Here is a 25,445-nt window from a genome sequence, read left to right as displayed (position 1 = left end):
AATTCATAGTTTAATTATATTCAAGTTCTCCTCAAAGGTCAAATTGGTGAAAAAACATTTCCTTCCACAGTTTACTTATGCCTGCAAACGAAAGAGAAAGTGATCACAAGGCCTTATTGTTTCTGCTTTCTGAAGCATGTTTTACTAGAGGGGGAAGTAGAACCGAGGTCAGTCACTGCCGAGCATGCCCACACAGGGTACACTGCCTGGGTTAGCCCTGCTCCACAGGGAGCTGTATTAAAAAGGCGAAAAGCCCAAACTGCCAAGTACCCCTGCATTTCAGGGTCTATGTACCTCCAAATTATACTTCAAGCAAATTGTTTCTTTCTTTTGTTTTTTACTATGCTCACTCCAGTTTTTTTTTTTTTTCTATTTTCTCTTCATATCTTAAATCAGAGGCCCCCTCTAGTGTTTGAAAAGTCACAGGCAACACACATGCAATTGAAGGAAAACAGTCACAGCATTTTACTAAATCCAGACCTTCCAAGACAAAAGGCACGCTTCTGTTCCATTCAAGTGGCACGAAAATCAATGAGAGAAAAATAGCTAACCGTAACTAATAGTGCAAATTCCTGCTACGATTCAGATTCATTATCCTCTCATTCAGTAATTTATTATTAACTGCTGGGTTATTTTTTAGACGATTAATACTTTGTTAATAAGGAAAAAATATATGTTAAAAAGAAAAAAATGTTAATAAAATATGCTAATAGGGAAAAAAGTATAGGGACTTTAATTTCCCCAATAAAAAATCTATCTCATTTAAAATGACAGAAAATTAATGTTACCATATATCCTGCTCCGCTGCAGTGGAAGTTATTGGTGGCTCCTAACGTATATGCTTAAATGTATTATATTTGGAGATCAGAACTTTTTAAACTACATGTATTTTGAAACTCAACCCAATCTGTGCATTTGCCAAAAGTTTTTCAGTACTCTGTAAAACGAGGTGGAAAGCGTTACTTTGCGGACAGATGTCCGCTCTGAAGAATATGATAAAAAGGAACTCTTAGAGTTTGGTCAGACGTGACACCTCATAAATCCAATGACTGAATCCTATACACTTTTGAAAAAGATTGATTGAAATTAGGGGGAGTAAAAAATAGTTGATTTTCAGTCTATTTTTTCAGCTAGCATCTTTGTGTGTCTGTTTCCATCTCCTATTACAGAGGGTTTAAACTAACAGCTAGTATTACTATAACCAGAAAAGAAAAAGAAATCTCTAATTTTAACAAAAGAAAACAACACAAACTTGAGCAAGAAACCAACAGAGAAAACTATGTTAAGCTGATACTTCATGTTCTTAAAAGTTATGAGAACACTGAAAATTTGAAAACTCAATAGCTCTTGAAACAAATTTAATCCTTATTAACTTGATTTAAATGAATGACAAATTTGTCACCCAGTATATCATATGGCTTCCCTGCCCCGATCTTGTTTTGTTTTCAAACTTGTCACCTGCAAATATGAGTTAAGGAAAAAAGGTCATCTAAAATGAATTAAATTGGTTACAATTGGTTTCAACTTTTAAGACATTAAAGAATGCAAAACTCATAGTAACCTCTCCTGTACAGAGTTCACCCTTATCCAAAATATATCAGCATGAGGCAGAGTGTGGTGGCTCATGCCTGTAATCCCAGCACTGGGCCATTTGAGCCCAGGGGTTCAAGAACAGCCTGGGCAACATGGCAAAACCCAGTCTCTACTAAAAATACAAAAGATTAGCTGGGCATGGTGGCTCGTGCCTGTAGTCCTGTAGTCTCGGCTACTCAAGGGGCTGAGGTGGGAGGATCTCTACAGCCTGGAAAGTCAAGGCTGTAGTGAGCCATGATCACACCACCGCACTCCAGCCTGGTGACAGAGCAAGAGCGCAAGATCCTGTCTCAGGAAAAAAAAAGTATCGGCATGCATGGTATTTGGAAACTTACAAATATTACCTTGTTGTTCAGATTTCTAAACTATCTTTCCCAAATGATAATTGCCAACATTTATTGAGTGCTGTGATGTGCCAGATGGGTATGTTTTGATCTCATTTAATACTTATAAAAGCTCAAGGTGGTTTTAGGTACTCTTTTTATCCCAGTTTTAAATATGTGAAAACCGAGGCACAGAAAGGTTAAGTCATGTGCCCAGTGTTCTGTTTATCCATTGCTACAAAACAAATCTGCCCAATGTTTAATGGCTTAAAACAAGTCTTATCTTTTATGGTTTCAGTGGGGCAGGAATTTGGGAACAACTCAGATGGGCAGTTCTGGCTCGGGGTCACTCGTGCGGCTGTAGTCAAACAGTAGCTGGAGTTAGAATAGGGCGAACCGTGAGAACCAGGGGAACCGAGGCAGCTCAGAGCTAGCCAGGCACCTCTCTTTGTGTAGTCTTAGGGTCGCTCCATGTGTTCCCCGGGATTTCCCACAGCATGGCCGCCTCAAGGTGGGTGGACTGCTTACCTGGCAGCACAAACCTCCAGTAAGAATGGAACCAGCAAGGGGAGTTGCACCCCCATTTTTGACCTTGCCTTGAATATCACACAACATCACTTCCAGGGTCACGGTCCACCCAGGTTCAAGGGGACGGAACACAAACTATAAATGTCACCTCTTGAGGGAGAAACGGCCTCATCCAGAAGAGATAGGACAGGATATTATTGCATCCATCTTTGACAGACAAAATCTGCTGTGCCCAATGATGTGGCAAGTGGGAGAAGAGCTGTAACTCTAATCAAAGCACTGTCCTGCAGAGCCCACTACACTACAGAGCCGCCAGGCTCATGCTGCCATGGCTTATCCTAAATAAATTTGTCTTCAGCTAAATGACGTATGCCTGAGGCACTATGCATTTTATGAATTAAGACCTCTCCTTGCCTGGGCGTCCCTGGCTCAAGCCTGTAATCCGAACGTTTTGGGAGTCCGAGGGGTAAGGATTGCTTGAGGCCAGGAGTTTGAGACCAGCCTGGGCAACATAGCAAGACCCCATCTCCACATAAAATAGAAAAATTAGCCAGGAATGGCAGTGCCCACCTGCTACTCCGAAGGCTGAGGCAGGAGGATCACTTGAATTCAGGAGGTGGGGCTGCAGTGAGCCATGACTGCACCACTGCCCTGTGGCCTGGGCGACAGAGAGCCTGGCTCTTAAAAATAAAAATAAAGCCCAGGAGCGGTGGCTCACGCCTGTAATCCCAGCACTTTGGGAGGCCAAGGCGGGCGGTTCACAAGGTCAAGATATTGAGACCATCCTGACTAACATGGTGAAACCCCGTCTTTACTAAAAATACAAAAATTAGCCTAGAATGGTGGGGCACGCCTGTAATCCCAGCTACTCAGAAGGCTGAGGTGGAAGAATCGCTTGAACCCAGGAGGCAGAGGTTGCAGTGAGCCGAGATCGCGCCACTGCACTCCAGCCTGGGGACAGAGCAAGACTCCATCTCAAAATAAATAAATAAATAAAAATAAAAAGACTTTTCCTTCAGTCTATGGTAGTAAATCTAGTGCCCTGAACGACGCAAATTTATCCCACGTATTTACCGTGGGCCAGTTTGTGGGCTGGTTGCTGCGGCCATAATGGAAGACCAGTGGTCTTCTGACAGTGTGCTCAGTGCCATAGAAATGGGTACAAGACCGGTGAATGGAGGGGCTGTCTGGGATTCGCGTTAACATACTCCTGAAAACAACATATCCAGGTTGGAGAGAAATGGCTGAAATAAGACTTGAAAAATGTTGATGCCATTAAAGATGGGTGGGCCTGGCGGGGCTCATTTACATTCACTCTCCTTTTGGGTATGTCTGAAAATTTCCATCATAATAAAAAAAAAAAGGATACAAGGTAGAAAGGAGCCCCAGGAAAGGATTAACTTTGTAGAGAGTATGAGGAGTAGGGCTTCCTCAAGGAGTGACATTGACATTGGAGTTGTTTCTGTTTTTGTGTTCATAATAAAATGATTCTGTGCTTTTGTTGTGTGGGAATGCATTTCCATCATCCACGAACAGATAATGTTCTGTGAACTGGGTTTTGGAGGGCGTAGAAACGTTTGTAAAATAAACAGATCAAGGAAGAGCTTTCCAGGTGATGAAAGGGACTGTTGGCACATGCCCCTGAGGCACACTGGCATGCCAGTGCTTTCAACGTAGACAGACCTGTCCACTGTTGAGTAAACCTAACCTTTATTTTTTTCTACCATAGATGCTCAGTGATAAGAGAATGGGGGGTGGGGGATGACACTCACTTTAAAATGCAAGAGTGCTTGCTGCTGTCTCCCTGCTGCCTTGGAGGAAGCTAGTCTTCTTTTTGGTAACGCTCATCAGATTGAAGAACTGTAGTCTGGAAAATATTTGATCTTGGAGAGGAATTCACAATCATTATCTCAACAAAGGACTGAATTCCAAATGCCAAATTTAACAGGAACAACTAAGAAACCCTTTATTCAAGATGAAATACAGAATTATTCAATCATAGGATGGGAGGAGCTCCATGGCGGCTTTTTAACAAATAGCTGATATATTTTTTTAATCAAAGCCATTAGCGGCCACCGGCTGGTCAGACTACATTTAGGATATTCTCTCCACTTCTGATTGCCATCTTTATTTCATTCTACTTTTTTTGTGTGACAATTTCAGAACAGACACAAAAGTAGAGGCTGTATGTAACGCACTTCCACACTTGTACTCAGCTTCAGCCATGAATGCCTTGTCCTCCACCGTCCATTGTCCTTAACTCAGAAAGAAAAGGACTTTCTAAATTACATAACCACAATGCATTATTACATCTAATAAATTAACAGTTGTCTAACATATTTAATTTTCCCTAGGTCCTTTCACAGTTGGGTTGTTTGAATGGATCCAAACAAGCTCCATCTTTATAGTTAGTTACCTGGCAAGTCTTTGTTAAATTTCATTTATGTCCCCTATTGACTTGAAGAAGTGGGTCAGTTGATTTTTGTAAAACATCCCACACTCGGGGTTTGGTTAATTGCAACCCAGCGTGTTTATGTAACTTGTTCCTTCCTCTGTCTACTGTTCTTCCAGTGGACTGGGAGTTAGAGTTCCAAGCTGGCTGAGCTCAAATTCTTTCTCCCTCTCATCCTCCCTCCTGTTCTTCTCTCCTCTTCCTTCCTTCCACCCTCCTTCTCTCCCTCACTCCTTCCTTCCATTTTTTCTCTTTTTTGGATAAGACTATCTCATAGGTGATATGATATATTTCCTATCGCCACACCTAATGTCTAGTTGTCTCACGTTTTGTGATAAGATTGATCAATGAGTTTAGAGGGTGACAAATTCCTTTATCACAAGATTCAGCTAAACAGCGATCAATGCAATTGTCTGAATTGCATTGATCAGATAGCTGAAGTGTATATTTAACTTAGTTAAATGTTTTAAAACTAGAAGTTATTTAACTAGACGTTGCAAAATGTAATTAAAGAATGTTATTTTGTATTCATTGACTGAAATTCTTAGAGAATTTTTTTCCTCATTCACTAGGTCTATTTAATTACCCTACAATATAGGTCTTAGAGCAAAGAGAACTTATTTTCTTTAATTTAGCTCAACAGACAAGGAAGCAAAGATAATTTTAATAACCTAATTCCGTCTCTTTGTGATTTTCTCCTCCTTCTCCTTCTTCATTACTATTATTATTTGAGACACAGCGTGACTCTGTCACCCTGGCGGGAGTGTAGTGGCATGATCTCTGCTCACTGGAGCCTCACCTCCCTGGTTCAAAGATTCTTCTGCCTCAGCTTCCCAAGAGTAGCTGGGATTACAGGTGCGCGGGGCCACCACGCCTTGCTAATCTTTGTATTTTTAGTAGAGGCGGAGTTTCACCAGTTGGCCAGGCAGGCCTCCAACTTCTGGGCTCAAGTGGTCCTCTCGCCTCGGCCTCCCAAAGTGCTGGATTACAGGAGTGAGCCCCAGCGCCCGGCGTTCGTATTTCTAGTTTGCAATGTGATGAGTTGGTGGCCCTCCTATCTCTTACGTTATCCCAGAGCTTCCGTGTTTGTGGTTCGTGCTCTCTCCGTTTCTACCCAGTTCTCATGGAATAACGATGTAAATTGGGAGCCTGACGTCGGGGATCTCGGGTTAGGGTGAGGGCTTTCCGGGGGTGTTGGCAGCGGCTGGTGCCAGCGCCCTCCGTGGAGAGCGTCTCCCTCCATCGGCTTCCCTCAAGCTTCGTGCCTGGCCCACCGCTCAGACTCTCCATTCTGAAAACTAAAGTTCACAAGGTATCTTCAGCTGCCAGGATAAAATCAAGAAGGCAGCTTCAAACACAGCCTTTATCGAATGAAAACCAATATTAATGTGCGGGTGGTCCGAACGGTCACCTTGAGAAATCAGTGCCAGGGCCTGACATGGAGAAGAGATTACATTATGTTTAATAAATGCCTTTTACGTTCATTCTTCGAAAACGGGTACTCATTGAATGACGGCTTTTTTACCACACACGAACACTAGCGGATACGTGTAACTGCGCCCTGCGACATTTTATTTTTCCCGCTGCTTCCTACTCCGCTGCCAGGTGGCAGTGTCCACGGTGCTTACCGAGGGCGCGGGAAACAGGAGGGTTCCGGTGCTGCTTCCCTTCCGCGCACAGAAAATTCACCCAGGCCGGCGCAGCGGCTCACCCTTGTAATCCCAGCGCTTTGGGAGGCTGAGGGGAGCGGTTGACTTGAGGTCAGGAGTTCGAGACCAGCCTGGACAACTTGGTGAAACCGTCCCTACTAAAAATACAAAAAAATTTAGCAGGGCACGGTGGCGCTCCTGTAATCCCAGCACTTTGCGAGGACAAGGCAGGTGGATCACCTGAAGTCTGAAGTTCGAGACCAGCCTGGCCAACAGGGTCTCTACTAAAAATACAAAATTTAGCTCGGTGTGGAGGGGGGCATCTGTAATCCCAGCTCCTGGGGAGGCTGAGGTGGGAGAATCGCTTGAACCCGGGAGGCGGAGGTTGCAGTGAGCCTAGATGGCGCCAGTGGACTCCAGCCGGCGACAGTGGGAGACCCCGTCTTTAAAATAAAAAAACAACCCACCCCACCAGCCCTGCCTCTCTGGCGAGTCCCGCCCTCCCGGCTCCCGCGCCCGGTCCCGGCTTCTCCCGCCCGGCAGCTGGGCCGTTCGGCGCGGGGCGGGGCGTCGGGGCGTCTCCGCAGCGGTCAGACCGGCCTGGGGACTTCGGGACAATGAGCCTTTCTGTCTGAAAGCCGGGACCCAGCGCCGCAAAGAGACTTCCCTGCGGCTGCGGGAGAGACCTGCAGAAACTCGTGCGAGCCCAGCGGGCGGGCGCCCTGGGCTTCGGGGGAGCGGCCGCCGCGTGACCGGGACTCCCCTGCGCCTCCGTCCCAGCCGCCGCCAGCACCTGCCCTGGGAAGTGTCCGTTGCGGACACTGTAGGGGCCTTCAGTGGGAGCTGTCGCCGCCTGCACCCGCGCCGCTGCGGTTCGCGGGAAGCCCCTGTGGCTTTTCGGAAGCACAACGCAGAACGTCCGGTGAGGATTTGCAAAGCCCCCCCGGGAGATGTAGCCGCGTGAAACTTCTGGTTGCACCTGGTCTCTGCCGCGCCTGGCTCTGCCGCATCTGGCCTGTCTGCTGAACTTGGCTTCTGCCATGTTCATGAACTTGGCCTCTTCTGCACCTGGCCTCTCTTGCATGTGCCCTGTCTGCTGCACGTGGCCACTGCCACACCTGGCCTCTGTGCTGCCCCTGGCCTCTGCTGCCCCTGGCCTCTGCTTCCCCTGGCCTCTGTGCTGCCCCTGGCCTCTGCTGCCCCTGGCCTCTGCTGCCCCTGGCCTCTGTGCTGCCCCTGGCCTCTGCTGCACCTGGCCTCTGCTGCACCTGGCCTCTGTGCTGCCCCTGGCCTCTGTGCTGCCCCTGGCCTCTGCTGCCCCTGGCCTCTGTGCTGCCCCTGGCCTCTGCTGCCCCTGGCCTCTGTGCTGCCCCTGGCCTCTGTGCTGCCCCTGGCCTCTGCTGCCCCTGGCCTCTGTGCTGCCCCTGGCCTCTGCTGCCCCTGGCCTCTGTGCTGCCCCTGGCCTCTGTGCTGCCCCTGGCCTCTGCTGCACCTGGCCTCTGCTGCACCTGGCCTCTGTGCTGCCCCTGGCCTCTGTGCTGCCCCTGGCCTCTGCTGCCCCTGGCTTCTGTGCTGCCCCTGGCCTCTGCTGCCCCTGGCCTCTGTGCTGCCCCTGGCCTCTGCAAACTCGGGTGTCCTGGAGCTTCCTACCCAGAATCAAGTACTGTGCGCACGGCGAGGTGCTTCTGACCCCAGGCACCTCCTTCTGTCTGTTCTTTTTGGTTTGGCAGATGACAGAGCTCTCAGTGGGGCCTGAAACCCCGATAGACACGGCTGTCTTTGTAAGAAGGGCCCTCTTCCTTGTGAAATCACTTTTATTCGGGTTATAGAGATCTGTCATGGAGAGATTGGGTACTCAATAATAATGTGGGGAAATGATCACTAGCTACTGCTGAAAAAAGGACCAAACAGTGTGTATGGTAATGATCTTGTTTCGTAATACAAAACAAAACAGACACTACACAAACACAGACCCAAAGGAAAATGATCCGGCATAAAAATATCCCTTTGGGGCTGGGGGTTGTGGCCCATGCCTGCAATCGCAGCACTTTGGGAGGCCAGGGCAGGAGGATCGCTTGAGCCCAGGAGTTCAAGACCAGCCTTGGCAACAAAGCGTGACTTAATCTCTACAAAAATTAAAAAATTAGCCAGCCACTGGTGTGGGAACCCAGGGGGTCAAGGCTGCAGTGAGCTATGATTGTGCCACTGTACTCTAGGCTGGGCAATGGACCTGGATCCCATCTCTCTCTCTCTCTCTCTCTCTCTCTCTCTCTCGTTTATGGATTGTTGCATTGTACAAGTGATGACAATTCTCTTTATTTTACTTATCTGTTCCAAATGGCTTTCAACAGTAAAGAAGTTTTTTTTTTTTTTCCCCAAAAGAAGGGATTATAAATGTTCATTTTTAAAAGAAACATGTATCACAGCACCAGAGGGAAGAGACCCAGCGGATTGGTCCTCTGCACATACTTGCTTCCCAGGGACCCACAAGTCACCCAGGAGGTAAAGAGTATGTTTACATCAGCGTTCCAAGATGAGGGTTGCCATTAACAGGTTGATGTTCTCAGCCCTGAAATCCGTTCCCATTTGAACAAATATTCCTCTTAGGAATAGTAGAGAGCTTCCCAGCAAGATGATTTAAGCAAAGGTCATAGGTTCTGTGTATCTAAAAATGTAACCCTGAAATTCTCTTTGGGTGAAAGCACTGTTACATGTCTCAGACAAGAAGTGTTCAGTTCAACGCTGAAGCACACACGTTTGCTTGTGAGCTGTTACTGCAGACACACGTTTGCTTGTGAGCTGTTACTGCAGACTTGCCTGAGATGCATCCAGAAGGGCAGGCACAGTGGGTGGGCAGCTTGTGGATGGAGGGGACCAACCAGGAGAAGACACAAAGATCTATTTTTGAGGCTTCATTTTTTCCCATCTAAAAGTCCAGCTCCATTCTAGTGGCCAGAATTGACTGCAGAGAAGGCAGGGTGCCCAGGAAGGGGACTGTGTGGGGGACATAGCATTATTACTGCCAGAGGAACCTTGCAAGGCTCAGCTGAAACTCCATCTCCCTGCACAGACTTCAGGGGTCCTTCTTGTCCTCTGGACTCTTCTAGCGTTTCCTGTATGGATGCCCATCTCATACCTTTTAATTTTTAATTTTATTTATTTATTTGTATTTAAAATTTTTTTTGACATCCAATGACCTCTGAACTTTTTATTGGCCTCCTGCTCCCCGCAAAGGTTCTGCTCCCCCCAAAGGCCTCATGCCTCAGAACCTTGGTGTCGTTGGTCTCAGACACCACTTTGCCACCCACTGTCCGGCGGGCGGTGGTCTCCTGGATGGTTTGCAGGGAGTTGCTGCTGTCCAGGGCATCACCAAGATTGAAGTCCTCGCCCTCTTCCGGCAGGCGGCGGTAGGTGGTGATCTCCGGCTCCAGGCCTTGATGTTCAACAGGGCCTGGTACTCCTGGGCCTGGCGCTGTCCCTCTGCCCAGGTATGTGCTGGCTATGACTCCAGGTGCAGCAGGATCCCGTTGAGCTGCTCCATCTGCAGGGTGTAGTGGGCCTCCACCTCCCTCAGGCTGTTCTCCAGGCTGGCCTTCAGATTTCTCATGGAGTCGGGGCTGATCTCCAAGGACTGGACTGTACATCTCAGCTCCGCGAGTGTCATCTCAGCAGCTCCAACTTCGGTGGACTACATAGTGACCACTGTGGTGTTCTCCTCAGTCTGCTGAGACCTCTACTTGTCTGGCTCTGCTTGGTTCTTGGTCGTATTGGCCCTGGATGTCTGCCATGATTGTGGTTAGATCCTGAGATATGGAGGCATCTACCTCCACGGTCAACCCAGAGCAGGCAGTCTGGGCTTGGAGGCCTTTTACTTCCTTTTCATGGTTCTTCTTCACAAGAGCAGCCCCTCCTTGCGAGCCTTGATCTCTGTCTCCAGCTGCAGCCGAGCGACACTGGTGTTATCAATGACCTTGCGGAGCTCATGGATGTCGCTCCCCACAGACTGGCGCATGGCCAGCTCTGTCTCCTCGACTCTAGAGTCATCAGCAGCTAGACGGACATTGTTGCTCTGCAGAACGATGCGGGCATTGTCCACAGTATTTGTGAAGATCTGAGCCCTCAGGTCTTCAGTGGTCTTGAAGTAATGGCCCCAGTATCTGAGCTGGGGTCCCTTCTTCTCCAGCTGCTCCTGGGTTTTGCTCTCCACCTTCCGGTTCTCAGTCTCCAGGCTCCTGATTCTGTCCAGGTGGGAGGCCAGGTGGTCGTTCAGGCTTTGCATGGTCTCCTTCTCATTCTGGATTCCTCCCATGCCTGCCAGAACCCCCGCCATCCCTGTGGCCAGGCCCCTGGACCCCATATGGTTCCAGAAGCTGGTGGAGTGGGACACAGAGATCCGGGAACCAGAGCCCCCAGCCCCTGCATAGACGCTGGCAGCGCTGCTGACCAGCCGAGTGCAGTAACGGGCCACCTGGACAGAGCCCAGGGACCGGTAGTTGGTGGAGAAGGTGGAGCAAATGGCGAAGCTCATCCTGTCCATAGAGGAAGGTGGGAGGACAGGACTCAGGCTTTGCAGATACCCTACTTGTTTTTTGTTTGTTTGTTTTTGAGATGGAATCTTGCTCTGTCGCCCAGGCTGGAGTGCGATGGCATGATCTCGGCTCACTACAACCTCCACCTCCCAGGTTCAAGCGATTCTCCTGCCTCAGCCTCCCAAGTGTCTGGGATAACAGGCGCCTGGCCCCACATCTGGCTATTTTTTTGTCTTTTTCATAGAGGTAGGGTTTTACCATGTTGGCTAGGCTGGTCTCGAACTCCAGACCTCATGTAATTTGCCTGCCTCGGCCTCCCAAAGTGCTGGGATTACAGGCGTGAGCCACTGCACCTGGCCACCATTTCGTATCTTTTTAAAGGCTGCATTCTGTCTCTCGACTAGATGGAATCTCTTTGTCCTGTATCTCTTTTCTCCCCAGTGTCCAACGCAGGGCTCAGATAGGGTTAGACACAGCCATCAATAGCCAAGGGATGACTTAGATGCTCAAAAATGTGCGATCTGGTTGTGTTGTTACTAAAAATAGTTCTGTGAAATGCCACAGTTACAGCCACTTGCTGGTTTAACTCAGTGACTGAACTGGATACAGTGACTAGAGAGAATCTAAATAGTATCGAGGCCCAAGGTCAGCTGCCTAATTGATTCAGTCGCAGGGAGAAAGCTCTCCAGCCAGAGTACCCAGAAGTGTAGCCGCTACCTTCAGGGACTATGTCCTGGATAGTTACAGGACATGGTTCTAGGTGTTCTTGTCAATGATCGTTTTACTTGGTGCAGTTAAATAAGGATTTATTCAGTGATCAAGCAACATTTTTAAAAATGCATACTTCCTGAATGCTAAAAATGGAATTAAAGGCAGCCAGTGCTTGTAGAATAGCTGATTTGCCTTTCTCTATCTGTGAAGAAATAAGGAGAGATCCTAGACCTTAACAAGATCTTTTTTTTTTTTTTTTTTTTTTGAGACGGAGTTTCCCTCTTGTTACCCAAGTGCAATGGCGCGATCTCGGCTCACCGCAACCTCCGCCTCCTGGGTTCAGGCAATTCTCCCGCCTCAGCCTCCTGAGTAGCTGGGATTACAGGCATGCGCCACCATGCCCAGCTAATTTTTTGTATTTTTAGTAGAGGCGGGGTGTCACCATGTTGACCAGGATGGTCTCGATCTCTTGACCTCGTGATCCACCCGCCTCGGCCTCCCAAAGTGCTGGGATTACAGGCTTGAGCCACCGCGCCCGGCCTTTTTTTTTTTTTTTAGGTGGAGTCTCGTTCTGTCACCCAGGCTGGAGGGCAGTGACGCAATCTCAGCCCACTGCAACCTCCACCTCCCAGGTTCAGGCTGAAGCGGTTCTCCCACATCAGCTTCCCCAGTAGCTGGGATTACAGGTGCCTGCCACCACACCAGACTAATTTTTTTTTTTTTTTTTGTATTTTCAGTACAGAATGGGGTTTTGCCATGTTGGCCAGGCTGGTCTCAAACTCCTGACTTCAAGTGATCCGCTTTCCCTCAGCTTCCCAATGTGCTGCAATTATAGGCACGAGCCATTGCACTGGCAATTTTTTTTTATTTTTAGTAGAGACGATTTCACCATGTTGGCCAGGCTGGTCTTGAACCCCTGACCTCAAGTGATCCACCTGCCTTGGCCGCCCAAAGGGCTAGGATTATAGGCGTGAGCCACTGCGCCCGGCCTAGACCCCGGACCTTAACAGGATCTAATGTTAACAGAAATGTTACCATTTTCGTTCACCGAGTCAGTTCTCTCCGCATTTCCAGTTTGGCCAGTGCTAAGAATATCATTTTGCCAAACAGTGGCTTGTTCTGCCTGCTGCACAGCTCTCACCTGGATTCTGTTCAGTCCAAGGGGGTGGCGCGAATGAACCCTCCGAACTCAGGGGGTAAGGGGAGGGAGGGGCTGGCAGATCCTTGTGATTGACAGCGACCCAGTGTCGGTCCATCATTCATTGGTCTCTGACCCCAGCACTGATTCCACCGAGACAGTTGGAACCTTGATAGAGGTCGTAGGAGAAGCGCCAGAAACAAACATTCCTTACGAAGGGGCAGCTTTCCCTGGAAGTTGGTTGGGTCCTGCCTCTGCTCACATATGCGTTGCCACTTGTTGGGAAGACAAAGTGGGAAACTGCCTGGACATCTGTAGTCATCTCCATTGGAGTCCTATTTGCATGTGGATGGAGACTTCTTATTATACTCCGAAGTGCCCATTCCTTCACTTAACAGATGCTTACTGAACACTGAGGATGTGTCAGGGGCTCTCTTAAGCCAGTTCAGGGACATTGGTGAACAAAATACATCAAGACTCCCCCCCTCATAGGTCTTTTAGGATGGATAATAAACCAGAAATAGATAAACATTAGAAAGTATTTTAAAAGGTGATACATACTAAGAAAAAAGAAATACAGCAGCTGCCAAGCATGGTCGTTCACGCCTGTGATCCTAGCACTTTGGAAGGCTGAGGTGGGTGGGTTGATTGCGCTTAGGGGTTCAAGACCAGCCTGGGCAACATAGCAAGACCCCATCTGTACAAAAAAATACGAAAATTAGCTGGGTGTGGTGGCACATGCCTGTAGGCCCAGCTACTTGGGAGGCTCACTGCAGCCTGAGTGGTTGAGGCTGCAACGAGCCATTATTGTGCCATTGGACTCCAGCCTGGGTGACAGAATGAGACCCTGTCTCTCCCTGCCCAACTCCCAACAAAAAAGAAGTAGAGCAGGGTGTGTGGGGATTGCATTGCTAAAAAGGAGGTCAGGGCAGGACTCACCCAAAAAGTAGCGTTTAAGCAAAGACTTGCCGTAGAGGAGGACGTCAGCTTTGAGCTGGTTAGAGAAAGCAGGCTCTAGGTACAGACAAGAGTCAGTTCAAATGTCCCGACGTAGTAGGGGCGTGCTCAGCAGGTTCAGGAATTTCCAGAGCAGTGTGGGGAGCAGAGTGAGCTAGGTGATGAGGTCACAGGGGTGTCCGATCGTGCAGGAACTTCCAAGCCACTCATTGCACAGAGATGGCTTTTTCTCTGAATGAATAAGGATCCAGTGGGAGGTCTGAGCAAAGGAGTGACAAGCTCTGAGTTAGCTCTCACAGGATCCCTCTGGCTGCTGTGTTGATCCTGGACCCAGTGCACAAAGGCAGAGGAGACATTGCGGGATCCCAGGGACCCAGAGAGGGGAGTGGCAGTGGAACTGATGGGACGTGCTCAGATGCTGGAGAGAACTAAAGTGACTTGCCCTAGGTCACACAGCTAGTCAGGTAAGAACTCAGTTCTCTCAAGTTACAATGTCGAGCTTATTCTACCACCCTCCTCTTCAACCTTTGGGCACCTAGTGGCCATGCTGAGATGAAGGTTTTTGCATGTGATTTTGGTTGTCTTGAGGCATCAGTGCATTTGAGTATATGTCTAGTTATATATACTCAAAGGGGCTAGAAGGTGGTTTATCAAACACCCACTCTTTGCTACACACACTGATACCTGGTTAGGATTTCTGGATATTTTTGCAAAAATTCTTGTGCACACCGTTTTTCTCGATCAAAAACATATCTAGTGACCAATAGGACACTGAAAGCACCTGAGGTGGATTCCTGGCAAGCTTCCACCCTGCATTAGACAACGCTCTGCTCTTGTCTGATGGCGACTCCGGGCAAAAGCAGAGGAGTTACTGCTGGAATGACGGCCATGTTGCTTTTCTCTAACCCAGAAGGTTCCTGAGGATGTCAGTGACTGTCACATGTTGCGTGGCGTGTTCGCTGAGTCGGTTCTCTCCACATTTCCGGTCTAACGTGGCCAGGGGGAGTTCTCATAGCAGACACTCTGAGGTGTCTCAGTTTTTAGGTGGCAGGAGACAGACCTAAACTTGGGCCTCTGGCTAATGGGATGCTGCCAAGTGACCCAGTTTCAGAGACTTAACTAAACTGGAGGGGATGGCTTCAGTCTTCCCACAACCTCCTAAACCGGCCTTCCAGCAGAACCATTAGGCTGCAAGTGTGAAACAGACATGTATTCACCGCCTTGCCTCCAGCTCCCCAGAACCATCCATGGTGCATCAGAGGAGACCTACTCGGCCCGGCGTGGGGGCTCACACCTATAATCCCAGCACTTTGGGAGACCAACGTGGGCGAATCACAAGGTCAGGAGTTCAAGACCAGCCTGACCAATGGGTGAAACCCTGTCTCTACTAAAAATACAAAAATTAGCCATGCTTGGTGGCACACACCTGTAGTCCCAGCTACTCAGGAGACTGAGGCAGGAGAATTGCTTGAACCCAGAAGGTAGAGGTTGCAGTGAGCCAAGATCATGCCCTTGCACTCCAGCCTGGGCAACAGAGCAAGACTCCGTCTCAAAAAAAAAAAAAGAGACCTACTGAATATTTGTTGCATATACAGGTAAATTTAGGCCTACTCTCTAGAAATGGTTTATTCCCCAGTTTTCAGATTCCTCCTCTTTTTCGTTCCCATTTCTTGCCCTTTCTTTCTCATCTTCTTTTTGTTTATTTATCAATTTATTTATTTCAGAGTCCTGATAGGTTCCCCAGGCTGGTCTCAAACTCCTGGCTCAGGCAATCCCCTCACTTCAGCCTCCCAAAGTGCTGGGATTACAGCCGCGAGCCACTGCACCTGGCCTTTCTTCTTCATTTTTCACGTTTGCATCTACATTTGAGAACTCCTCCCTCACCCCACCCTTTGCCCATTAGTCATTTGCTCAGAATAAACCACAGAGGCCCAGGCTGGGTGCAGTGGCTCACACCTGTAATCCCAGTACTTTGAGAGGCCAAGGAGATCAAGACCAGCCTGGCCAACGTGGTGAAATCCCGTGCCTACTAAAATTACAAAAATTAGTCAGGCATTGTGGCACGTGCCTGTAATCCCAGCCTCTGGGGAAGCTGAGGCAGGAGAATCACTTGAACCTGGGAGATGGAGGTTGCAGTGAGCTGAGATTGTGCCACCGCATTCTAGCCCAGGCAACAAAGTGAGACAGTTTCAATCAATCAGTCAATCAGTCAATCAAGGGTCCACATGAATGCCGGGAAAAGCACTGGCCATAGCCATCTCTAATACCTGGAAGCTTCCAAGTCCCATCACAGCACAGTCCTGGTGATTCTGAGCCCACCTTTATTCTCATGGCGAGTCCCAAGTAACAACAGGATGAATGTTATTTTTAGTTTTCGTTGAAAACAAGTTACCAGGATGTGATTCGTACCCATCACAGATGCACGGAGCCTTGGGCTTCAGACTTTCCCTTGAAGGTGAGCCGAGCAAAGCCACCCTCACCGACCACGTACTGAGTGCCCACCAGAGCAGGGCTGCAGGAGTGGCTGGTCTGTCCACGACCCCTAAACAACCCACATGTCCAGAGAGGGCATTTCTGCCTTCACAGGAGGGAGGGCTGTTGAGCTGCGTCCCCACCTCGTGATGCCAGCAGTGGCGTGTGGAGCTGTACCTGCACACTTGGCCACTGGCTGCAGGGGTGCCCAGGGCATTCACCATCGGATAGCACCCCACTGCCTGCCTCTCCTCTGTGGGACACTCCTCGGCTCCCATGACCTCTTGGAGCCCATGGTTGCCCTCCTGCTCACCTCGCCAGGCTGTGGAACCTGCAGGCTGCAGGTGGGCAGGGAGGCTGCCACCATTGCTTGGGATTCAGTCTCCTGGTGGCTGCCTGCAGACACCGCCCAGGTAAGGGACAAGGAGTTGGTGTCCTGCGGGGCAAACTTCATTCGATGGCAGACTGGAGTCAGTGGATAAAATCTCCCTTCCTTCGTGGGCTGTTTCACGACTGTTTATAGTGTAGTCAGCCTCTCCGGAGATATCCTGTAAGGCAGAAAAATCAGGGCTTTGTGATGAGCTCAGCAATGTGCTTATGTTTGCTCTCCCTCCTTCCCTCCTTGCTCCTTCCTTCCCTGCTTCCTCCTTCCTCCTTTTTCCTTTCCTCTTTCCCCCTTTTTCTTCCCTTTTTCCTCCTTCCTCCTTCCCTCCTTCCTTCACTGACACTTCCCGGTATTGCTCTCCCTAATAAAGCCTAAGCACAAATGCCTTGTCCTTGGTCCTGGTTTCTAGGGAACCTGGGCTAAGTTTATTCCAGAATATCTTACATTTCTTTCTTTTTCTTTTTTTGAGACAGAGTCTCAGAAAAAGACTGGAGTGCAGTGGCAGGATCGCAGCTCACCGCAACCTCCGCCTCTCGGGTTCAAGCGATTCTCCTGCTTCAGCCGCCTGAGTAGCTGGGATTATAAGCACACACCAACACGCCCGGATAATTTTTGTATTTTTAGAAGAGATGAGGTTTCACCATGTTGGCAGCCTGGTCTCAAACTCCTGACCTCAGGTGGTTCACCCGCCAATGCCTCCCGAAGTGCTGGGACTACAGGCATAAGCCACCATACCCAGCCAAGGCTACTTTTTAAATTTTTTTATTTTTGTCTCACTGTGTTGCCCAGGCTAGTCTTGAATTCCTGGGCTCAAGCAATCCTCCCACCTCAGCCTCCCAGAGTGCTAGGATTACAGGCACGAGCCACCCTGCCCCACCTTATTTGCAGTTTACATGGCCAACTTAAATCGGAGTCATACAAACCCACAGGGTAAGATTCCTAAGTGTAGTATCAGAGATTAGTGGACATTCCTGAAGTGGCCAACACGCTTTCAAACTGCCGTAGTCATTGGTAGATTTTCTGAACGCACATGAAGCGCTAATAATACTGTATCACAGTGATGCTCAGGGAACAATACGGGGTGGGAGGAGGGCTGCTGATGCCTTTCTAGAAATAAGAACCGAAGTAAGAACCATCTGGAGGTTCGTTTGAGAGATGGTAGGCAGTTACAGTGATTGTTGCTAAAATACAGAATATTTGTTTTGGTTTATTGGAAGCTCCGTTTGCATTTTGGGAGACCATGATTCCTTGTTAATAGCGCAGACAGTGATGAGTCAATCTTGGCTTCTCTGCTTGTAAGTTGTTTGACCTTGGGGTATTACTTAAACTTTTTGTTTTTGAGATGGAGTCTTGCTCTGTTGCCCAGGCTGGAGTGCAGGGGCTCGCTCTCGGCTCACTGCAACCTTTGCCTCCAGGGTTCAAGCGATTCTCCTGCCTCAGTCTCCTGAGTAGCTGGGATCATAGGCGTGTACCACCACACCCAGCTAATTTTTGTATTTTCAGTTGAGACAAGGTTTTACCATGTTGGACAGGCCGGTCTAGAATTCCTGACCTCAGGTGATCCGTCCACCTTGGCCTCCCAAAGTGCAGGGATTATAGGTGTGAACCACCGCACCTGGCCTTCTTAAACATTTTGAGTTCCAGTTTTCTCATCTGAAACATGATAATAGGTAAAATAAAAAAAATAAAAATCTTGCAGAATTTTTCATTTATTTATTCAACAATTATTTGCTTAGTGCTAACAAATAATTTTTCAAGAGGTTGTAGTGTTTGGGGGATAGTGGGGAATGATATAGACCAAATCTCAGCTATTTTGGAGCCCACAGTGACAGCTCAGCAAATGACAGTTGGCGTTATCAGCACTACCACTTTCACCATTGTCATCAGGGACATTTCCCTGATGTTGAAAGAACATTGGTGAGCCCAGAGCACTGCATTGTTAAAAAATTAAATATAAACTTTTTATATTGAGATAATTATAGCTTCACATTCATTTGTAAGAACTATTACCCAGCCTGGCCAACACAGTGAAACCTTGTCTCTATTAAAAATACAAAAAATTAGCCAGGTGGGTGAGGCAATTTGGGAGGGTGAGGCAGGAGAATCGCTTGAACCCAGGAGGCGGAGGTTGCAGTGAGCCGAGACTGCGCCGTTGCACTCCCGTTTGGGTGACAGTGTGAGACTGCGACTCGGGAAAAAAAAAAGAAATATTACAGGGAGATCCTTTGTACCTTGCAAAACTACAGTATAAGATCACAATGTTGACACTGATACAATCCACCAATCAGATTTCCCCACTTTCACTTGGGGGGTGTGTGTATTTAGTTCCAGGCAGTTTTATCACCTATATAGGTTGACATATCCACCACCGTAGTGTAGATCAGGCACGATGGCTCGTAACTATAATTCAGCACTGTGGGAGACCAATGTGGGAAGGTTGCTTGAGGCCAGAAGGTTTTGAGACCAGCCTACGATATAGTGAGACCTATTCTATTTTTTTCTCCTAAGAAGAAACCAAAACCTAAAACAAGATGCAGAAAAGATCCATCTCTATGAGGATTCCATATGTGGTTCACGATTGTCACTGTCCACCTCAGTTTCTCATCTCTAGCCACAACTAATCTGCTCTCTGTTTCTATCACTTTATTTCAAAAATGTTATATAAATAGGATATGTAACTTTGAGGATTAGCATTTTCACTCAGCATAATGCCCCAGAGATTAGCCCGTTCCTTTTTTTTTTGAAGGTGAGTGGGAAGGAATCAGGCTGCCTTGCAGAGGCGTGATCTTGGATCACGGCAACTTCCGCTTCCCAGGTTCAAGTGATTCTCCCGCCTCAGCCTCCAGAGTAGCTGGGATTACAGGTGTGCACCACCTCGCCCGGCTGATTTTTTTTTTTTTTAAGTAGGGGCAGAATTTCACCATGTTGGCCATGCTGGTCTTGAACTCCTGACCTCAGTTGATCCGCCTCAGCCTCCCAAAGTGCTGGGATTACAGGCATGAGCCACCGTGCCTGGCCTAAACTATTCCTTTTCATTGTTGATTATGGTTGCGTGATGGATGGACCACAATTTATCTAACCACTCACAAATTGAAGTACATCTAGCTTGTTTCTCGTTTTTAAATACTATGAACAGAACTGTAATAAATATCTGTTTACAGGTTTTTGTGAACATAGTTTTCATTTCTCTGAAATACATTTCTAAGAGCGCAATGACTGGGTCTTCTGGTAATGATAAGCTTCATTTTACAATAAACTGCTAAACTGTTTTCCAGAGTGGCTGTACCATTTTACATTTCCACCCGTAATACGTGAGCGATTCAGTGTCTGCATCCTTGCTACCATTTGGCACGGCGACTGTTTTTTATTTTAGCCATTTGGATAGGTGTGTAATGATACCTGTAGCTCACTGGGGTTGTAATTTTCATTCCCTTGACAGCAAGTGGTTTTGAACATCTTTCCATGTGGTTATTCACCATCGGTATATCCTCTTTGGTGAGAACATCTGTTCCATCTTCTAGCCGGGATTTTGACACTGTTGAATTTTGAGAGTTCTTTATATATTCTAGATAGCAGTTCTTTGTCTGACGTGTTGTTTGCACATCTTGTTTCTCCCAGTCCGTAGCCTGTCTTTTCATCCTCTATGTGGAGAGCAGAGCAAAAGATTCCAATTTTGATGTGGTCCCATTTTATCATTTTTTTCCTTTTATAGATTTATTTTTAGGGTCCAGTCTAAGAACCCCTCGACTAGCTCCAGAGCCCAAATATTTTCTTCTGTTTTTTCTAAAAGTCTTATAGCATTTAAGTCTGTTATATATTTTATGTGAAATTACAGAGGAATTTTCAGAAATGCTTTTTACTTTTGTAAAAGTTCATACTGATAGGTCCAATTCAGATTTAAGAGTACAGAGTTTTTACTTTTAAAAAGTTCAATTTATTGACCCAGTGTGGTGGCTCAAGCCTGTAATCCCTGCACTTTGGGAGGCCGAGGTGGGCGGATCACCTTAGGTCAGGAGTTTGAGACCAGCCTGGCCAACATGGTGAAACCCCATCTCTACTAAAAATACAAAAATTAGCTGGGTATGGTGTCGTGTGCCTGTAATCCCAGCTTCTCGGGAGACTGAGGCAGGAGAATCACTTGAACCCGAGAGGTGAGGTTGCAGTGAGCTAAGATTGCACCACTGCACTCCAGCCTGGGAGACAGAGCAAGACTTTGTCTCAAAAAGATAAAAAATAAATTAAATCAAATAATTAAATTAAATTTGTCTCTTTTCTTTTATCATTGAAAATCTTAGTTCCTAATGACAATAATGCAATTGCTTTATTATTTATTTAGACAGGCTTTATTCTACAAAATACCTAAAATAGTTTTCAAATAAAAATACTAATATTGCTAAAGTGCTCTTAACTGCATTTCAGATATCCATGGTGCTTTGTGTCCTTAGATTACACATCTCTAAGGATACACAGTAAAATTCTGTTTCACTTAATAATTTTACTTAATTTCTTAATTCACCTCATTAATTCACTTCATGGTTTTACTTAAATAATTCCTTTCTCCATCTGCTTGTGCCACCAGCTTCGTATGTCCAGCAGCTACATTTCAGTTTCTTTTTCATTCTTTGGTTTGGCTTTGTTTTTAATTGGTTTTAATTTTATTCTTTTAGCCATACGAGCCATGTAATGTTTTTAAAGTTCTAAATGACACCATGTGGTAAGTTTCGCTGAAGACTCGCGTCCCTCCCAGTGGTCTGCAGCGTTCTAACCTCCACTCCCACAGGGAACCATTTTTATTGGTTTTTGGTTCTTGCATCCTTTGTTTTTATTTTTGTTTTGCAAATTTAGGCAAATGTCTAATTATATTTATTTCTCTTTTCTTATACAAAAGTTCTCAGTTCTATCCTACTGCTTTATGAAGGCTATGTCATATGTCTCTCTCAATATATATTCTTTTACAATGTAGATTTTAAATTATTGGTATGTCTTAATATTTAGGAAGGTTTGTGCTTTTGTTCTAGTTGTTACCTTGGTATTAATGTCTTTGAATAAGAGTTTTGAGTCCGTCTTTGTAATATTCTGTCTATTTGCTCCCAACTCTGGGAAATAATAAAATTCACCAACACCCACTGTTTCCTCTACTCTTTCTCATCCAGCCTCCAAACTAAAGTGATGGCCTTTTACTCACAGTTAATACCTGCGAGTTACTCACTGAGCTTTTTCTACTTTCCAGGTACTTCATTCATCCAACACTGCAGTTTTTAGTTCTATTATATCTACATTTTCAGAGTATATCATATTGAAATACCATCTTCTCCTTCCTTCCTTCCCTTCCTTCCTTCCCTTCCTTCCTTCCTTCCTTCCTTCCTTCCTTCCTTCCTTCCTTCCTTCTTTCCTTCCTTCCCTCCCTCCCTCCCTTCCCTCCCTTCCTTCCTTCCCTCCCTTCCTTCCTTCCTTCCTTCCTTCCTTCCTTCCTTCCTTCCTTCCTTCCCTCCCTTCCTTCCTTTCCTCCCTTCCTTCCTTCCTTCCTTCCTTCCTTCCTTCCTTCCCTCCCTTCCTTCCTTTCCTCCCTTCCTTCCTTTCCTCCCTTCCTTCCTTCCTTCCCTTCCTTCCTTCCTTCCCTCCCTTCCTTCCTTCCCTCCCTTCCTTCCTTTCCTTCCTTCCTTCCCTCCCTCCCTTCCTTCCCTTCCTTCCCTCCCTTCCTTCCTTCCTTCCTTCCTTCCTTCCTTCCTTCCTTCCTTCCTTCCCTTCCTTCCTTTCCTTCCTTCCTTCCTTCCCTTCTTTCCTTCCTTCCTTCCCTCCCTTCCTTCCCTCCCTCCCTCCCTTCCCTTCCTTCCTTCCTTCCTTCCTTCCTTCCTTCCTTCCTTCCTTCCTTCCTTCCCTTCCTTCCTTTCCTTCCTTCCTTCCCTTCCCTGCCTTCTTTCCTTCCTTCCTTCTCTTCCTTCCTTCCTTCCTTCTTTTCCTTCCCTTCCCTCCCTCCCTCCCTCCCTCCCTCCCTCCCTCCCTCCCTTTCTTCCTTCCTTCCTTCTTTCTTTCTTTGTTTTTTTTTGAGACAGGATCTTGTTTTGTCACCCAGGCTGGAGTGCAGTGGCATGATCATGGCTCACTGCAACTTCTGCTTCCTGGGTTCAAGGGATCTTCCTACCTCAGCCACCTGAGTAAATGGGATTACAGGTATGTGCCGCCACACTCAGCTAATCAAAAAAACCCTTTTTTGGTAGAGACAAGATATTACTCTATTGCTCGGGCTGATCTTGAACTTTTGGACTCAAGTTATCCTCTTGCCTCAGCCTCCTGAGGGCCAGGATTATAGACGTGAGCCACCGCGTAGCGCCATGCTTCTTCCATTTATATCCTCATTATTTTGTCTTAGTTCTATGGATAAATATATTTAAGGCTCATCAAACACTTTGTGCTGAAGCTTCTTATGATTATTTTGAATAGTTGTTTGAGCTCATTTTCATAGATTCTATGGAAGGGCTTGGGGGACAGTATTATCTGAGTTTTGCATGTTTGTTTGAGACCGGAGTCTCGCTCTGTCACCCAGATTGGAGTGCAGTGGAACAATCTCGGCCTCCCAGGTCCAAGCAACGGTCTTGCCTCAGCCTCCTGAGGAGCTGGGACTACAGGCCTCTGCCACCACCATGCCCAGCTAATTTTTGTATTTTTAGTAGAGATGGGGTTTCACCATGCTGACCAGGCTGGTCTCAAACTCCTGACCTCAGGTGATCCACCCACCTCAGCCTCCCAAAGTGCTGCAGTTATACTGCCCAGCTCAAGTATATTTCATTTGTCAAAAGATTGCTTAATTTATTATTTATTCGGATCTATTTATTTGATTTCCTTTTTAAGGAATTCCTTTGTCATATTGTCACAGATTTCCTTTGCTGATCTCCTATATCTATCTTTAAAAAAAATATTTTAAAAAATTTTCTGTTTGGGGTGGGTGTGGTGGCTCATACCTGTAATCCCAGCACTTTGGGAGGCTGAGGTGACAGGATCACCTCAGGTCAGGAGTTTGAGACCAGCCTGGTCAACATGGTGAGACCCCCTCCCATCTCCATAAAAAAATAAAACAATTAGCTGGGTGTGGTGGCCAGCACCTGCAGCCCCAGCTACTCAGAAGGCTGAGGCAGGAGGATTGCCTGAGGCTGGGAGGTTGAGGCTGCAGTGAGTTGTGATCGTGCTACTGCACTCCAGCCTGGGTGACAGAGGGAGACCTTGTCTCAGAAACAAACAAACAAACAAGACACAACCAAAAATGTCCTGTTTGATTTTTGTTTCCTCCTTTCTAACTTCAATGGTCTTGCTATGCTTTCTGTAATGTCTATTTGCTTATATGTAACTTCTAGCTTACTCTTAACTTATATTATTTTCTATTTTTTTGAATTCTTTTGACACATTTCTATTTTTTAGCTATCTAATTTTTAAGGTACTTATGACATTTCTGTAGTTTTTAGAATTATTTTGGGTTTATTTTACATTAGGACAGAATTTTTGTGCCTTTCCTGTGCCTTCTTATCTGTTAGCACACTCATTATATATTCTTTTTTTTCTTAAAATATCTTTGGGCTTTTATTACATTTCTTTTTTAATTTTTTTCTTTTTTTTTGAGACAGAGTCTTGCTCCATCACCCAGGCTGGAGTGCAGTGGCGTGATCTCGGCTCACTGCAACCTCAGCCTTCAGGGTTCAAGGCATTCTTCCACCCCAGCCTCCGTAGAAGGTGGTATTAAAGGCATACGCCACCACGCCTGGCTAATTTTTTTTTTTTTTTTTTTTTTTGAGACTGAGTTTCGCTCTTGTTACCCAGGCTGGAGTGCAATGGCGTGATCTCGGCTCACCGCAACCTCCGCCTCCTGGGTTCAGGCAATTCTCCTGCCTCAGCCTCCTGAGTAGCTGGGATTACAGGCACGCACCACCGTGCCCAGCTAATTTTTTGTATTTTTAGTAGAGACGGGGTTTCACCTTGTTGACCAGGATGGTCTCGATCTCGTGACCTCATGATCCACCTGCCTCGGCCTCCCAAAGTGCTGAGATTACAGGCGTGAGCCACCGCGCCTGGCCCAATTATTTATTTATTTTTTTTTTAAGTAGAGATGGGATTTCACCACATTGGTCAAGCTGGTCTCAAACTCCTGACCTCAGGTGATCCGCCTGCCTCAGCCTCTCAAAGTCCTGGGGTTACAGGTGTGAGCCACTTCGCCTAGCTATAAGGTTTATACTTAGATGAGACAGGTTTTTCCTGCAATTTGAGGACAATATTGTCACACAGAGAGTAGGAGATAGGCCCAGGTACTTTCTGGCTTGAAAACTCCCTTCTCTATCATTACTTCAAAGGTTTCCCAAAAGTGGCCATTCTCTGTCTTCCCTCCACAGCTATGAGATCTTCCTCCTTTGCATCGTCTCTCTCGATGCCCAGTGCCCTGATCTGATCAGTTTAGATTCTACTACCAGAAGTCTTTTTTTTTACATTCACGGTAGGTTCTTTTCCTCCTAGCAGAGGGTTTTGTTGAGTAGGTCTGAGGTCCTCCAGGACCTGGGTCACCCCAGCTTCCTCTGAGTAGGGCCGGCTCATGCAGGGTGAGTTGCTGTTGGCCAGGGCTGTGTTATGAGGCTCTAGGCTGATTCTAAATCCTCAGTTTACACTGACTCCAAAGACTTCATCAGGGCCAGGTGTGGTGGCTCACACCTGTAATCCCAGCATTTAGA

At 47.0% G+C, this 25,445-nt stretch overlaps 1 pseudogene across 1 annotated transcript; it reads right to left on the bottom strand.

Moving 5' to 3' along the window:
- Window positions 1-8,080: 8,080 nt before the first annotated feature.
- On the bottom strand, window positions 8,081-11,073 carry LOC144581702 (keratin, type I cytoskeletal 18 pseudogene; annotated as a pseudogene). Its single transcript, XR_013532786.1, has one exon. The product of XR_013532786.1 is annotated as a keratin, type I cytoskeletal 18 pseudogene (transcript).
- Window positions 11,074-25,445: the final 14,372 nt, after the last annotated feature.

The sequence above is a fragment of the Callithrix jacchus genome, chromosome 3 (assembly GCF_049354715.1).
Source record: "Callithrix jacchus isolate 240 chromosome 3, calJac240_pri, whole genome shotgun sequence".
NCBI lineage: Eukaryota > Metazoa > Chordata > Mammalia > Primates > Cebidae > Callithrix > Callithrix jacchus.
Note: the sequence above shows the minus strand (reverse complement) of the source record. Positions and strands in the feature narration are given on the sequence as shown.